Consider the following 8,337-nt stretch of genomic DNA (forward strand, 5'->3'; position numbering starts at 1 on the left):
AGAAAGCAGGATTCTGTGATACACAAAATACAATGTGTAAAGTAACGAAACAATTGATGTTTTCTTAGGCCACATTAATATCAATAAAAATCACCTTCACTGTTGATTTGTGTAAAGCTGCATTGAGACAATGTCTGTTGTGAAAAGCGCTATACAAATAAACTTGACTTGACTTGACACACACACACACACACACACACACACACACACACACACACACACACACACACACACACACACACAATAAATAAACCTAAGGAAAACAGATCATGTCTGAGATGCCCCGTACTGCCATCATGATAGATAGATAGATAGATAGATAGATAGATAGATAGATAGATAGATAGATAGATAGATAGATAGATAGATAGATAGATAGATAGATAGATAGATAGATAGATCGATCGATCGATCGATCCCTCCAGTTTGGGGAAGAACCACAAAAGTGTCCCAATAGTGTTGGTGACAGAAAGTGCGTTTGTTTTGTTCAGTGTAGAGTTTTTTCGAAACACACAGTCTCGCCTCACCCACTGTTATCCACAGCACTGTTTCAAAGATACACAAATGAAATAAAGACCTGACGCTGAACAAATTGTCTTACGGAATGTGAGGTTTTTTATCTCTACAAATTAATGTGCATTATTTAATCAGTGAAACTCTACATCATCCATCTGTCAAAGTGACCTACAAATGCTCCTTCCCTCCAGACCAGCCCCGGGGTTGAGTGATTGCTCAGGGCCATGCTGAACCAAAACAGGCTGTTCAGAGCCGCGATCAAACCCACAACCTTTTTATGTTATGACTAAATTCTGTGCCTGCTGGAAAGCAGAGACATTATTCAACTCAAAACACGCCCCTCTCTCTCTCTCTCTCTCTCTCTCTCTCCCGCTCTCTCTCTCTCACTCTCGCTTCCTTTCTCTCTCTCTCTCTCTCTCTCTCTCTCTCTCTCTCTCTCTCACTCTCGCTTCCTTTCTCTCTCTCTCTCTCTCTCTCTCTCTCTCCCGCTCTCTCTCTCTCACTCTCGCTTCCTTTCTCTCTCTCTCTCTCTCTCTCTCTCTCTCTCTCTCTCTCTCTCTCACTCTCGCTCCCTTTCTCTCTCTCTCTCTCTCTCTCTCTCTCTCTCTCTCGCTCTCTCTCCTCTCTCTCTCTCTCGCTCTCTCTCTCACTCTCGCTCCCTTTCTCTCTCTCTCTCTCTCTCTCTCTCTCTCTCTCTCTCTCGCTCTCTCTCCTCTCTCTCTCTCTCTCTCTCTCTCTCACTCTCGCTCTCTCTCTCTCTCTCTCTCGCTCTCTCTCCTCTCTCTCTCGCTCTCTCTCTCTCTCTCACTCTCGCTCCCTTTCTCTCTCTCTCTCTCTCTCTCTCTCTCTCTCTCTCTCTCTCTCTCTTTCTCTCCCTCCCTCCCCTCTCTCCCTCTCTCTCGCTCTCTCACACCCTCTTTCTCTCTCTCTCTCTCTCTCTCTCTCTCTCTCATTCTCTCACTCTCACTTAGTCACGACTGTCAAACCGTCATTATTTCACTTTCAGCCTGACTCATGCTCCCGAACTGCACCGATTCCTGGCTAAGTGTTACGCCTGCTCCTGGAGTCCTGCGGGATCTGACCTTTGACCCCATGCCTTAATTGAGTCGACACCCTGCCTCTCTGTTCCAGCCTACTTTCCACATTTGTCCCGGTGTTGTGCTACATTCAGACGATCCTGTTCCACATGACTACTACAACCTCAGTGATAAAGAGCTGGCATACACACACACACACACACACACACACTCACACACACACACACACACAAACGGAGATGGATATTAATGAGGAGAGTCATTGAAACAGACACCTAAGAACATTATTGTGTGAAGGATGAATGAGACATAATAGTGTATGGATTATTACTTAGTACTGAGAAGTGAAGGTTCGAGTCACTCAATGAACTGGAGACGAGTGTTCACTCCCTACATCACTCTATCTATCTATCTATCTATCTATCTATCTATCTGTCTGTCTGTCTGTCTGTCTGTCTGTCTGTCTGTCTGTCTGTCTGTCTGTCTGTCTGTCTGTCTGTCTGTCTGTCTGTCTATTCATTAATCTATCTATCTATCTGTCTGTCTATCTATCTGTCTGTCTGTCTGTCTGTCTGTCTGTCTGTCTGTCTGTCTGTGAATATGATTTGATGTATTATGTTTATAATAAAAAAGGAAAGAAAACACGGAGCTCTGTGAGTTTATTGGAAGCTTCATCCAATCAGCGTGGTTTATTAAAGAACTCGATAAATCTTTAACGATTTCAGTAAAGCGGGCGGAGATAAGCAGCTTAGTGTCGTTACAGGAGGAACGTGTAACGCTGTAAAGCAGGGCTGTGATAGTAGATTAAAACACAAGCGCCGCTTTCTCTGACCTTCTTTCTCTGAGACATTCTGGTACATGACCTGGATTAGATAGAGAGAGCCCTCACACCTCGCTCAGAAAAATGTGGTCCCTGTCGCAAACAAAGCCATCAAAGCTCCTGTTCTTCTTCAACAATGTGAATCCTACCGGAGCTGAAAGTGCAGGTAAACACAATCGGCTCAGACACAGTTGCACCGTTTGCCTTTGTGTTTCCTGCCTTATCTTATTATAAGGCCGTCTCCTCTACTGTGTGTGTGTGTGTGTGTGTGTGTGTGTGTGTGTGTGTGTGTGTGTGTGTGTGTGAGAGTTTTCTCTTGTTATTATCAGCGGTTGTCAGATCTCTGCTTTGTGATGTGGTCTGATTTCAGAGTAATCCCTCCATCAAGGCCCGAGCAGATCTGCAGCTTCGTTTCTGGGGGAGGAAAAGAAAAAAAAACCCGCGGAGATCAATAAACCACTCGCATCGCTTCCAGTCGCAGTGTCCGAGATTAGTATGTATTACGCGACACGGCTCATGGCGTGATTTACGTCGGCTTTTGATTTCTTCGCATCAGCACTCTTATGGAAATGGTGGTGTTGTAGTTTTGCTGGGGGACGATTAGCAAGAAAAAGCATCGATATGGCGTAAAAATGCAAATGACAGCACCTCTTATGGCGTCGGTTAATGGAGTAATCGAGCCGGCCATATGGTGGCTGTGATCGTACATAATGATGATGTCGTCGTCGTTGTGGCCGTCGTTCTCCGTTGCAACCCGCTCGAGGCTGCGCAGGGGGACTGTATTGATGTACAATGTTTGTCGTTCCGCTGATGAGGCTTGTTATTTGTATTTTATTGTTTCTTCTCCTTCGCCTGCGAGCTCCCCTGGGTCTGCAGGCCCGCTTCCATTACTTATTTATTCATCTCGCACTGCAGAGTAAACCCTTCTCTGAGCGGAACGGTTAGGACCCCCATACCGAGGGCCGAGCAACGCCAGGCCGAGTGGCCTCCAGGGCAGGCAGCTTTTTAAGTACCATGAGCCACTCAGATATAATGAAAAACCTTCTGATTAGCATGCAGAGCTCATGAGCATGAATAACCGGAGACGTGATCCTGTTGGAGAATGGATTAGAATCCAGCAATGTGGAGGAGGACGAGCAGAAGGTGGAGCACGAGCAGTTTCTTAAGTGTAAGAGGAGTGTTTTCGTGTGTAATCATAATCATAAGTGGTTTGTATGTTTTGCAATCTGATTCCGATCTGAAGCACTTTGATTTTTACAGGAGGCCACACCCACTTTAGCTTGCAACCAAAATTCACACCTCCTTTACTAGGATAGAAGCAGTAAAGCCACACCTCCTTTACTAGGATAGAAGCTGAAAGGCCACACCCCCTTTATTAGAATAGAAACTGAAAGGCCACACCTCTTTTACTAGGATAGAAGCTGAAAGGCCACACTTCCTTTACTAGGATAAAATCTGAAAGGCCACGCCTCCTTTATTAGGATAGAAACTGAAAGGCCACACCTCCTTTATTAGAATAGAAGCTTAAACGCCACACCTCCTTTGGTATCAACACATTTAAAAGGCCATGCCTCCTTTATTGGGATCAAAGCTGAAGGCCACACCTCCTTTATTGAGATCAAAGCTGAAAGACTACATCTCCTTCAATAGGATCAATGCAGACAGGCCATGCCTACTTTATTGGATTTTGCATAGAGGCCACACCTCCTTTACAATGATTGACAGGCACAGAGGCCATGTCTCCTTTATTAGAACTAATAGAACTGATATTTATATATATAAATGATATAAAAACTTTTTGTGCTCCTTTTCTGAGGATGCTCTGTTGGTGATCACCATGGCACTGAACAAAGTTTCTACAGCAGATCTTACTCTGGATCGGACGGTTAATAGGTTAATGATGTGCTGCGTTCGTCTCGGGGTTTCTGCCCCTTTGTCTCAATGAAAAGGCCTTTTACGCTTTAACGATCGCGTCCAGTAATCTCCTCATTAGCACACGCCTCGCTCGTTTAATCACACTTATTACACACAGCACGCGGGAGCTCGGCGTTCGCCGTAGCGTACTGCAGTAATCCGTCTGCACGCACTCGCAGGGAAATCTGGACAGATTATCTGGAGAGGAAACGCCATGACGACGGTTCATTCCTTCCTGAGCTCTCAGACGAAATCTGATCTGAAGCCTGCGTCCGGTTACATTGTAAAGTCTGCACTTTTCCTTTTTCTCAGATTTTTATTAAATATAAATGTATACAGAGTACGACATGTAGTAACATGCTTGTTTTATGACTGTCCAGCATGTAAACATCAAAAAATACAGAATATAGAATATAGCAATCAAAACACAATAAATAGAATTAAGTATAAGTATAAATAAAGAGTATGAAAATTAGGTTAAGAATATTATATAAAAAAAATAATATATAATAAAAAAAAAACAAGGTTAAGAATAATATATAAAATATTTCTATAATTATATTTCTATATTATATTCACACACTAAAAAAAAAATTCTTTAAGATTTGTTCTGAAAGTGTCCATGTGCTAATACGAAAAGTTTGAGGAAGAACCACATATGGCTGAAAATGTCAGGTGTCCCAGTACCTCCGTATTTATATTCCTTTATTTTATTTATTTATTTTTTGTATATATATATATATTTTTTTTTTACAAACAAATGTCTGATATTTTGTGTCCCTGTTTTAATAAAAACAGAAAGAGATCGTGACGTGAATCTGCAGCAGGGTGAAAGTGATTAATACGTTGTTTGTTGTTTTATTCTGGAAGGAATTAAACCCTGAAGTGAAGGCATCTAATATATTTAAGATCCATGGCAGATAGATATCTACAGATCTACAGCATGGGATTATGGGTAATAGCCAACACTCAGTGTGTACACGCAATGTTTTGAATAGTAATTATATTGTCATAACATATATACTATGTGTGTGTGTGTGTGTGTGTGTGTGTGTGTGTGTGTGTGTGTGTGTGTGTGTGTGACATTGTTATTGTATACATATATTACATTGTATTTACATTATCATAACTTATATGTTTATATAAGTAACTTATTTATATATACATATACACCCACAGGGTATAGAAAGGCCACAAAGAGAGAAAAGGCGAGACACAGTAAGAGTATAGGAAAGACACAGCGAGAGCGCATAAGAGAGACACAGAGCAACACAGATAGACACAGAGAAAGTGTAGGAGAGACACACAGAGAGTATAGGAGACACAGAGAGACACAGAAAGAGTCTAGGAGAGACACAGACACACAGAGAGAGTAAATAAGAGACACAGAGAGAGTGTAGGAGAGACACAGAGAGAGTGTAGGAGAGACACAAAGAGAGCATAGGAGAGACACAAAGAGAGTGTAGGAGAGACACAGAGAGAGCGTAGGAGAGACACAGAGAGAGTATAGAGGAGACACAGAAAGACACAAAGAGAGTGTAGGAGAGACACAGAGGGAGTGTAGGAGAGACACAGAGAGATTATAGAGGAGACACAGAGAGACACAAAGAGAGTGTAGGAGAGACACAGAGAGAGTGTAGGAGAGACACAGAGAGATTATAGAGGAGACACAGAGAGACACAGACAGAGTATAGGAGAGACACAGGGAGAGTGTAGGAGAGACACAGGGAGAGTGTAGGAGAGACACAGGGAGAGTGTAGGAGAGACACAGAGAGAGTATAGAGGAGACACAGAGAGACACAGACAGAGTGTAGGAGAGACACAGGGAGAGTATAGGAGAGACACAGCGAGAGTGTAGGAGAGACACAGGGAGAGTGTAGGAGAGACACAGAGAGAGTATAAAGGAGACACAGAGAGACACAGAGAGAGTGTAGGAGAGACACAGAGAGAGTGTAGGAGAGACACAGAGAGAGTATAAAGGAGACACAGAAAGACACAAAGAGAGTGTAGGAGAGACACAGAGGGAGTGTAGGAGAGACACAGAGAGATTATAGAGGAGACACAGAGAGACACAGACAGAGTATAGGAGAGACACAGGGAGAGTGTAGGAGAGACACAGGGAGAGTGTAGGAGAGACACAGGGAGAGTGTAGGAGAGACACAGAGAGAGTATAGAGGAGACACAGAGAGACACAGACAGAGTGTAGGAGAGACACAGGGAGAGTATAGGAGAGACACAGCGAGAGTGTAGGAGAGACACAGGGAGAGTGTAGGAGAGACACAGAGAGAGTATAAAGGAGACACAGAGAGACACAGAGAGAGTGTAGGAGAGACACAGAGAGAGTGTAGGAGAGACACAGAGAGAGTATAAAGGAGACACAGAAAGACACAAAGAGAGTGTAGGAGAGACACAGAGGGAGTGTAGGAGAGACACAGAGAGATTATAGAGGAGACACAGAGAGACACAGACAGAGTATAGGAGAGACACAGGGAGAGTGTAGGAGAGACACAGGGAGAGTGTAGGAGAGACACAGGGAGAGTGTAGGAGAGACACAGAGAGAGTATAGAGGAGACACAGAGAGACACAGACAGAGTGTAGGAGAGACACAGGGAGAGTATAGGAGAGACACAGCGAGAGTGTAGGAGAGACACAGGGAGAGTGTAGGAGAGACACAGAGAGAGTATAAAGGAGACACAGAGAGACACAGAGAGAGTGTAGGAGAGACACAGAGAGAGTGTAGGAGAGACACAGAGAGAGTATAAAGGAGACACAGAAAGACACAAAGAGAGTGTAGGAGAGACACAGAGGGAGTGTAGGAGAGACACAGAGAGATTATAGAGGAGACACAGAGAGACACAGACAGAGTATAGGAGAGACACAGGGAGAGTGTAGGAGAGACACAGGGAGAGTGTAGGAGAGACACAGAGAGAGTATAAAGGAGACACAGAGAGACACAGAGAGAGTGTAGGAGAGACACAGAGGGAGTGTAGGAGAGACACAGAGAGAGTATAAAGGAGACACAGAGAGACACAGAGAGAGTGTAGGAGAGACACAGAGAGAGTATATGAGAGACACAGAGAGAGTAAATGAGATACACAAAGTGAGACGATTATTAATTCTCAGATTAAAAACTTGGACATGACCATGTTACAAACCCGTCTAACGGTACCGAAGTCGATGTCGAGCACGCGCACCTCTCCGAATCCCCCGGGTTAACCTCGGTGCCACGTGGTGTCCGGGGTGTTCCAGTGGTGGGGTATATATATATATGTGTGTGTGTGTGTGTGTGTGTGTGTGTGTGTGCGGGGTGGGGGGGGGATCATTAAGGGAGGAGACGCGTTTCCGGTCTCTCCGCTGTTTGCTCCTTTGTTTCTCTGCTCGGTGATTTAATGCGCTGGGGCGGAGAGGAGGTGCTGTGGGGCGGGCGCTCGCGGATCAGCGAGTGCGTGTGTGTGTGTGTGTGTGTGTGTGTGTGCGCGCGTGTGTGCGCGCGTTATCCCCTCCCTGAGAGCGAGCGCGAGCTACAGAGAGTGAAGACGGAGAGGTCGGTGTGTGAGAGAGAGCGGACTCTGTGCGCGCGTGTGTGTATTTTCGCTTATTTTGCGGGGTGCGCGCGAGGATGAGGACGACGCGCGCGTGAGTGGAGCGAGCGAGTGAACGGAACACGCGCGAGGCTACGGTCAAGGATCGGACCTGCTCGCGCAAGATAAAGAGGAAACTCCAGCTTTGGATCTCGTGTGTGTGTGTGTGTGTGTGTGGACGAGGAGGCATCGCTATAACGGAGCGGCGGAGAGCGACGGCAGTGCGCGGTGAGTTCGTGCGTCTGTGCGCCCCGGTGCGTTTTTATTGGCTATAAATGCGTAAAGGTGTGATTTTGGTTCCTGCACCAGCGCAGAATTTGGGGTCGTTTTCTGTTGTTTTTGTGTGTGTTTTTTTGTGTGTGTGTGATGAAGTTGGAAGAACATCGCAGTGCGGGCATCCGAAAAAGAAAAACACCAAAAAAGACGCGCACCGAGAAATAAAAAAGGAGACGCGTGTTTATATGTGCGG

General features: G+C 45.1%; 2 long non-coding RNA genes across 2 annotated transcripts in view; one reads left to right on the plus strand and one right to left on the minus strand.

Moving 5' to 3' along the window:
- Nucleotides 1-2,211: 2,211 nt before the first annotated feature.
- Nucleotides 2,212-7,594, minus strand: LOC310718593. Its single transcript, XR_014531197.1, has 2 exons — nucleotides 7,443-7,594; nucleotides 2,212-2,787 (listed from the first exon to the last, which is right to left on the minus strand). It is a non-coding gene; the product is annotated as an uncharacterized lncRNA (long non-coding RNA).
- Nucleotides 7,595-7,696: 102 nt separating this feature from the next.
- Nucleotides 7,697-8,337, plus strand: part of LOC310718584 — a 35,418-nt gene continuing 34,777 nt past the window's right edge. Inside the window, exon 1 of the long non-coding RNA XR_014531189.1 lies at nucleotides 7,697-8,096. This is a non-coding gene — a long non-coding RNA (uncharacterized lncRNA). The remainder of the gene's footprint in view (nucleotides 8,097-8,337) is intronic.

The sequence above is a fragment of the Silurus aristotelis genome, assembly GCF_946808225.1.
Source record: "Silurus aristotelis genome assembly, chromosome: 23".
Taxonomy (NCBI): Eukaryota; Metazoa; Chordata; class Actinopteri; order Siluriformes; family Siluridae; genus Silurus; species Silurus aristotelis.